This window comes from Canis lupus, chromosome 17 (assembly GCF_048164855.1).
Source record: "Canis lupus baileyi chromosome 17, mCanLup2.hap1, whole genome shotgun sequence".
Classification (NCBI taxonomy): domain Eukaryota; kingdom Metazoa; phylum Chordata; class Mammalia; order Carnivora; family Canidae; genus Canis; species Canis lupus.
In genome coordinates, this window is record NC_132854.1 from 8932734 (window position 1) to 8942030 (window position 9297).

A 9297-nucleotide genomic window follows, 5' to 3' on the forward strand; every position below is an offset into this window, starting at 1 on the left:
TAAGTTACTGAGAGCATTAATTGTGTTGTTCTTTGTTCCACTGGCATCATTCTTCCGAGAACTCTAAGCTATACTGTTCAGTGTTTTAGTTCTTGAATCCTCACAGCCCTGGAAAATAGAAATTCTATAATGGCTAATCTACTTTTTAAAAATATGTGCAGCATTCTACCCAATGACATAAGATGCTTCCCTATTTATAACTTTATAATAAGCAAATGAGAATCATAGTCTATTCCTGATTAGAATAACAGACTCAGTTACCCATTTTCCTACTCAAATATCTTTAATCAAATTAGGGTTCTTCAGGACAGCATTTGGTGACTACGCATTGCATGATCAAATCCCTCTGGAAAATGGAGAACAGACAAACTCATTGCCAGAGATCTCAAGGAAAATAATTAGAATGAAGTGGTAGGAGGGAAATGAGATGGTAAGTGATAGAATTAAGGAGAAAGAGAAGCAAGAGAATGCAGTAGGCTTTTTTTCCAGGGGAAGAAAAAAAATGGGGATCATTTGCAGGGATACTGTGCTCAAGGGAATTTTTATTTTTTACTTTTTATTTTGAAATAATCATGGACTCACAAGAATTTATAACACAGTGTATGGGAAGGTCCCATATATATTTTCCCCAATTTCCCCCAATAGTGACATCTTGTATAACTATGTACAATGGTCAGTATAAGGAAATGGTCCTTAAGCCTTTACCAGAACAGATATTTTATATAATTTATTGGATGGGTGGGTGGATGGATGGATGGATGGATGGATAGAGGAGATGTGAGTGGATAATATATCTTAGATGAATTGAGAAAAAGTAGTTCCTACAAGAACTCCATTATTACCAACAGCAACAAAGTGAAGAAATAATCTATGTAAAATGACCCCATATTATTTATGACACTGTATTTGCTACATATCTCCTACTCTATCTTAACCTATAAACCCTCTTACCAATTAAGCCACCTAACTGATAACTTGGTGAGAATATTATGATTTGTTACAACTTTTTATGTAAAGACATTTACTTCTTTCTATCTTTATATGACATTCCTAATGGCATCTCATCAAAATATTCCTTTTAGTGGACCCCAACAGTACAGCCAAATCACTTAAGAATGTGATATTCAAGATTAAAATTTTCAAAATGAATTATATGTTCTATAACTTCAAGAGTAAAAACAAGGTATATTTCCTTATTTACTGCTATTTTAGGATGACCTCTAAAAATCCACTTTGAAATGACTACTACAGAATCACATGGTCATTCATTTCTTCAACCATTACTTGAGTGCATACTCTGTGCCAGGCACCATGATAGATGACTCCTGTTTTCAAATACTTCATAATCTACTAAGGAGACAGACCCACAAACAATGAAAATGTGATGCGTGGGACTATAGGGAGGTGTGCAAGCACAGTGGAGACATAATAGAAGGACACCTCAATCTGCTTCAGGATGTTAGGAAGAGATTAATAGGAAGAAGTCATGCTCGAAGTAATATTTGAAGGATGAGTTGTTTGCCATTCTCATTAGAAGGGCAAGAGAGTGCTTGAGAGAATAGTATGTGCAAATGTGCAAAAATGCAGAAATATGAGAGATCCTCATGTGTTCAGAGACAGCAGGAACTCAGGAGGAGAGAAAAGCTCAAGTGGCAGAAGAGGAAAATAGGTACATGGGGGAAAAGTGACGATGAGAGTCTTGTTTTCCTTGCAAAGAAATTTGGACTTGATTCCACAGACAGAATTGTGAGAAGAGGTGCACCGTTACTATATCTGCTTGTGATGAGCTGCTGCAAGTCCTAGCTCAGGCCCCTGACTCGAGAAAACTGCATCCGATCATCAGAGTCTACAGAATATCCAGTTTTTCTCTATAGAGATGTCAGCTGGCCATTACTTCAATAGCCATGGTGTCAGTGTGGTTGTCTTAACTACAAAGGTTAGTTGAAGACCCAAACGATCTAAGGTAAAATCCATCCCAATACTATTCTAATATTGTTACACTACAAAGGGTATGAAAACTTGTTTTTGTTTGAACAAATATTATGTGCTAAATAAGCTAAGTTTCTGAAATTGGGATATACAGTTGCATATAAGTATGGCATACCTTCCTGGTATGGCAATTTTGCTCAAAATTGTGTGGCAAAAATAAACATGCAGATATTTCTCAAAATCAACATGATATTTTAAGATTAAAAACCTGCAATTCAAACTCTTCCTCCAAACACCCATCCCAACCCCTGCTCCCAGGGGACAAAGTCATTCCTTGATACAGTTATGAGTTATGGGCAACAATGTGAAAGTCTGAAAATCCAGTGCTCCGTAAGTTATGTATGGGAAAGGATATTGCTCTTAAGAAAAAACATATTCAGGGCAGGGGGCAGTGCTTGTACATATTTTATTCTTTGCAGTGATTCAGCATTAGTCTGTATATAAGTTAATACCAAACATTTAAAAACAGGAATAGTAGCATGTTGGATTTTTCTCCTCAACTGTTTAGCCTCTTTCAACAGCCCTGCCTATTTCTCAAGGTTATTTTAAGGATTAAATGAGGAAATGAAAGCACTTTGTAAACTGTAAAGTGCTACTCTGATGTAATGTTTCATTAACAAATTAATTTACAAATGGCTAGGACAAGGTGCCTTCTGAATGATGGTTTTGTTCCCATATGAACTAGAAAGAAAAAAAAAAAAAAAGCTCTGGTGTGGTCTACCAAGCAAAATGAAGGGCTGCGGCATTCTCTGATGTCATGGCACAGATGTGCAGAATTCTGATTGTCTACATCAGACAGTAGCAATCAGGCAGCGTGTGGAAACCCATCTGGTTCTCATATTGTCTGAACGAGGTGGTGAAGTGGAGGATTTTTTCTTAGCTGAATTTGAACAAATCCTCCTGAGCTTTTACCAAATGATTAAAGACAGTGCAAACTGTCCTCAACCTGGTCCCCATTCTTTGATGTACTCTGTCAGCAAACCCTAGGCTATCACATAAGACAAAAGCTGAAGTGGTGGATGTCAGAACAGTAATTCCAGAGTTCCTGAGTGTTTTTACTGAATTGTCACTGGTTCATTCAACTCAGAAGTTATACGTGAGACATTGGAGGTGAACCAAACATAAACCAGACCTACCCAATTTTTAATGTTCTCAGCTGTGTATTTGTGGGAAATATATTTCTTGGAGGCTTGCCATGTCTTTGTTGAGTGCTGTGCCTGGGGTTTCTGCTTCATAGTTGGGGGCGGGGGTGCTGCTGGTGACAGAAATGCTGAAGCCAAACACAGAAGCCTAGCTAAAGAAAACAAACTTTCTCTCAAGAAGACGCACAATTAGCTCCATGTGTTAAAAGAAGGAAGTTATTAAATTTTTTAGTCTGGCATCCATGTCAGATGCAAAATATTTCACCTTAACCCTTTCTAAGTCCACAATTTGTTCTTATTAACAGATTATTCTGCAGGAGTAAAAAAGATGGGACACTGATGGCAAATGAAGAGATACGATGACATTTTAAAGGATTAATCCTGGTTCTTGGATGTTTACTGATTTCCACCAGGGTTATCCAAACCAAATCCAGAGATGTAAAAATAAATTCTTACACAGACCCTGAAATCTACCTGACCACTAATACATATGTCAGAACTTAGTCTACATGATAAAAGGGGGTTTTTCTTCTTTACTAAAAGGTGAGCCTGGCCAGTAGCTGAGGGAGCTAACATGGCCTTTATAAACATGAAATATGGTTAGGAAAATCTAATGACATTGAAAATGTTTCTCATTTAAGTAAATGAGGTGTCCTACATGAAGACTGATCTTATGAAACCCAATTGTTGAAATACCATATCCTCCAAGTTACCAAAACTTCAGACTGAGGTCAACTACCTGAGGACTCATCCAAATCAGGTAGAGATCCCCTTATCTTGGAATTCTATATACTTGCCAGATGTTCTAGAATTTAGTTTCCCACAATAGTTTATCTTGACATTATATTGGATGTACCAATTCCTACATTGGACATCTTTCTTACTTTTTTTTTAAGATTTTATTTACTTCTTTCACAGAGAGAGAGAGAGAGTAAATGAGTGTACAAGCAGGGGGAGCAGCAGGCAGAGAAAGAGGTAGAAGCAGGCTCCCCAGTGAACAGGGAGCCCTACGCAGAGCTCTATCCCAGGAACCTGAGATCATGACCTGAGCCGAAAGCAGACATTTAACCAACTGAGCCACTAAGGCACCCCTGGAGATCTTTCTTAAATCATCTATCTGATTTGTCCTGGTTTTTATGTGCATAAATGATCCTGATCAAGATGAATACTTGTGATTATACTATGGCTGCCTTAAAACTCTGCCCTTGCACTCACTATGCACAATCAGTATAACATCTATATTAAACTGAGCTTTGCACAAGGCTGACAAGGGAAAGAGATTAAACTTCTCAAGGAATAGATGTTGATGTTTATGTTTGGTCTAAACAAAATAGCCGCCTGAGAGGACACTTCCATTTCTCAACAGAACTAGGTCTATCACAAAGACTCGCTTGATCAGGTTTTATCAGTACTATTCTTGGGAATAAGAATAGCTAACGTGGGCAGCCCCGGTGGCACAGCGGTTTAGTGTGCCTGCAGCCCAGGGTGTGATCCTGGAGACCCGGGATCGAGTCCCACGTCGGGTTTCCTGTGTGGAGCCTGCTTCTCCCTCTGCCTGTGTCTCTGCCTCTCTCTGAATAAATAAGTCTTAAAAAAAAAAAAAAAAAAAAAAGAATAGCTAATGCCTTAGAAGATACTCTATCTTACAAAGCACTGTACATGTATATTTACTGCTGGAAAATCTTGTAAAGTGGGCATTTTTAAAATCTTCATTTCCCAGAGAAGAAAACTGGGTGCATATGAGGTGATGTGACTTGCCCAAGAACATACAAATCAGTAAGTGACAAAAGAGAGATTGACACTCAGATTTTTGTTCTAATCTCACAGGCTTTTCCACCACACCCATCTTTCTCTTTTTATATAAAGAGAAAGGTTCTACAAGTTGTGGAGTAAAGAAATTACAGGAATGGCCTTTTAAACTCAGACTTCGATGAAGAGCTTCAGTTGCATGAAGTGTTTCCTTGCTGTGAGGCAACTGATGACCCTGGTCTTTCTCATCAGTCAGATCACTTCTAGTTTGGCTATTTTCCACTGACAAGATCATCCTATCCTTTCTTATCACTCTCAAGAGACTCTAGCAGAAGAGCAGCAGGAGGAGAAAGAGGTAAGTGTTGTGGTTTCTGGTCCATAGATTTTGACCCCATCATTCACTTTGCTTCCCACACATTTAATCCCAGAGTCACTTAATATCATATTTTCTTCCTTAGGAAAGAACACTTGTTGATTAAATTTGCTCACATGATCATAAATGTAAAAGAGGAAGTCAAAATTGAACAATTAAGCTGCCTGCTTATCAGGAAGTCAACATCTTTCGACTAAAGAGCACTGACCAACATGACTCATACAGTGAGAATCCTTTTGGCCTCCCATTTCATAAAGAGAGGTGAAGAAACCAGATGCTGCCTGACATTCTATGGGCTTATCTCTAAGAACAGAGATAAGCAAGGAATATAAAGAGAGTGAGAATCCACTCCCAAATTCTTCACCCAGCTCTTCCCCCCATGAGATTGTCTGCAAGTTGGGAACTTCCCAGAGGTCTTCAACCAGAATTAGCAGGGAAAAAAAGAATGAAGTCTTGCCATATTGGATGCCTTCAAAACCAAGATCTTCTGAGACCTGCAATGGGCAAGAAAGGTCAAGTAAATGTCCCTCATGCAACCTGGGGTGTTTCTATGGCCCATTAGAGCTTCTAATGACCCTCATCCTCTTTACATCCAGGATCTATGACTCCAAGTCCTCATGAAGAGATTTTCAGTATCAGAAACAAATCAACAAGTGACTTCTTAAATAATATTAAACTTGGTCTTTACACCTGGCTTAAAGTAGACTGTCAGCATATGGCCACCCACAGATTATGTGCCAAATCATGCACTCATTACCGAGAAAAATGAGAATGAACTTACGAACATCTCACACACCTCAAAACAGATGCTTTCGAAAAACATGTCAGTCATGGTTCTAGAGAGATGCTGACCACTGGGCAGCATTTTGGAAATTGTTGAGTCTATTATTCCATGGTCAATTGTTTTGTTTCTATTTAATCCAATATTATTTCTTTGGTGTATATTATCCATTAAATCTATTCATATACTTCACCTGAGAATTTTGGCGGGCTGCTGAACAAAGTGTCCATTTGATGCTTAACAACCCTCTTATCTCAGATTTGGTAATTTGGTTTTAAACATCTGCACTATTTCAACACTCACTTTATATCTGCCCATAAACCGTAATGAGAAAAAAGCCTTGGCTTCGAAATTATCAACTGCACTAAGCCTGGAACACGGTACCTGCTCAATAAATAATACTGTTGAGTAGAAGTAAAATGAACTTCCAGGGCAAGATTTAGATCTTAGTAATTATAGAGAGGAGGCATAGACAAGCCTACCAACTACCTCAAGTGGGATTTCGAACCCTTTACTTTACTCAGCAGACGAGAGTTGCCCAACACAGACTCAGATGTGACAGATATTTCTGTCAGAATGCTCGTCAGACAAACAATACTCTCCTTCACCTCAAAATTTCACATTTCAATTCTCGACTTAGTAAGTCAGGTCTTTCTGGGAAGTATTTACAAAATCTTTTCTCAAATCAGAGGTCTCTTTCAATTATTTGCTTTTCTAACAGAAAGTTTACCCAAGGGAACACCCATACTTTTTTTTCTTTTGAAAGACTGGGAAAGTAGATATGCTATTAAGAGAAAAAAAAAATCTCATTTGGGTGAAGGTTGAGGAGGCAGGCTGGGTGTTCTTGCCATCTCAACAAGAAGTATCCTTGTTTTTCTTTCCCTTTTTTCTTTTTGGGCTTAAAGTTCTGTGATATTATGAGAAACAACAAAAGACTTTTACATAAATCATCTAAGTGCTAAGGTGACAGACTCATTGAGGAGAACAGAATTAATTTTTTGGCTCTCACGTTTCTACAGAAGGAAGCTTTTGTTAACTCTCAGCAAGGATCCTTCTGTAAGCCATTGTCCTGCTCTTAAGCATTCTCCTGCAGAAAAATAAATTAATTAACACTATTTAGACTCTAGATGCATCCCAAAATCAGAGCAAAAATCATGCTTTATGAATATCTTCAAATATTGTTTATTTGAGCATACGCTAAGGTGTTTAGCGCATTTCCTCAGGAAGAACCGGGGCTCTAGCGTAGACTAGAGTCTCAGGAACCAGACCTGTCTTCACAGAGGGGAAAAGAAAGCAAATATGGATAAGGTGGCCTCAGAAAAGAAGAAAATATTCAAATATGTCAGGTCCACAAGGAAGAGATAAGACAACATTTATGTTTTTCACTAAGGCTTCCTCATGGCCTAGAAAAGTGCACAGTACATCACAGGCATCCAATAAAGAATGAATGAATGAATGAATGAATGAATGAATGAATGAATGAGATCCAAAATATAGTGATTCAGGCAATACCTTCAATTACATATGCTCAGAATATAAAATAAAGTGAAATTGCCCATGTGTAGCTAGCCCTCCAGGAGGCCTGAAGTGAGAAGAATGACTACTGGGGGAGTATTGGTTCAAATATCACCACACACCCCACTCAGCAATCACCCAGCAAACATGGTCTGGGTTTCTGTAAGTCCCTTAGTAGGAGCCTTAAAGGACTACTGATCCCTTCAACAAGAAGCACTCTTCCTGATGGACTGCTCATGTTGTGTTATTGGGAATCTAGTACTGCCTACACTTGTTCTCTCTTCAAGCCAATCACCTGAGTCAGATTGAATTAGCAGGATCTTGGTGCATCAGGAAAAGCAGGATAGTGTAAATAACAAGAAGAGCTATTGAAATCTAAAGGCCACAGAGATGCTCTCCTCCTACCTTTAAGGGTCCCAGAGAACACCCTAAAGCTTCTGGAATAAGGAGTTGGTGTTGATGTACTGAGAAAAGAATCAGACGTGATTCCATGGCCTGGCCCATTTCGTGTACTGGGTCTTCCCTAATGGTCTTCAAGATCCTTCTAAGTTACCTGTATTTTACCCAGATACTGGCTGCCCTCCAGGATGTTGATAGGGTTATGAAATAGGAAGAAGGAATGGGGAATAATGCTAAAATAGTATCTATATGGATGGGGTACAGCTAACATGTTATTTTGTGTCAAACAGGTCAGCAGTTAAAAGGCATTACCAAAACAGAGATTTATTGAATGCCCATTTTATGTGCTGGTTTTGGCCATTTTTTTATGGTAGGGGATGGTGAACAATAAATACAAATGTGGGAGGCCTCAAAGAGTGCCCTGCAACATCAAGAGACTAATAGGCTTTGCTGTTTGAAACCTGGGCACACAGTCTAGGGGTGTGGAAGCAACTTTAAGGTATATATATGTACTGTGGCTGACGGACACTGCAAATGAAGTGTGCCTTCTGAGTAGGTGTCACCTTCTGCCAGAAAAACAAACCATGTTGGGGGGGGGGGTATGAATTTTGGTCCACAAAATCAACTGTGCAAGAAATGGCACATATCTTTATTTTCTATCAATCAATTCAATTGCAATTATGAGCCCTACCTTCTTCCATGCTTAGAGGAAACTTCAGTCACTCCTGGGGACCCCCTGGCAGGTCTAGGGCTGTGCATGGGTCAGTGCCTCACTCAGGAATCCAGCTGAGAAGTGCCCTTCATTTCTACATGGTTCCCCAACAGACTTCAATAGCTTCTGTGCTTGCCTGGGGCAGCGGTAGAGAGGAAGCTATTTATGAGTTCTCTCTGCCAAGACACAGCAGGCAGATCTTCCTTTTAGGAGATATCCTCTAAGTGCTACTCAGGGGATCATGAAAGTTCCTGCTGCCCTTCTCACCCACCTACTTCAGAAACTTCTTGTAGTCTGGGGAAAATTCTTCTCTGGTCATATTTCTCCCAAGCCCCTCTGCTGATTTCTGTATGGCATTCCATCCCCCTAGGGACTTTGGCACTTAGAAACAAACAAACAAAATTCCCAAGAGTTTTGCAGACAGCTGCTTTCTACTCTGCTGCGGAATTTTTCTGGGACAAGAAACACAAAGGTAGACAAACCCTGTGCTAGGGTGTTAGAACCACAGAGGGACAGCAAATAAACTAATATTTAGCTACACATAGAAGAGAGATAGACCAGAGAAAAAGTCCAGATTAACAATATTCCAGAGGTACATAGGAAATCAGATTTCCTCATTACAGGCCCTTATCCCCGA

The 9297-nt window shown here is 39.3% G+C and overlaps 1 long non-coding RNA gene across 1 annotated transcript; it reads left to right on the forward strand.

Moving 5' to 3' along the window:
* Positions 1-4938: 4938 nt before the first annotated feature.
* On the forward strand, positions 4939-6234 carry LOC140608296 (uncharacterized). The gene is made up of 2 exons (XR_012010317.1): positions 4939-5235; positions 5339-6234. It is a non-coding gene; the product is annotated as an uncharacterized lncRNA (long non-coding RNA).
* The last annotated feature ends 3063 nt before the right edge of the window (positions 6235-9297 follow it).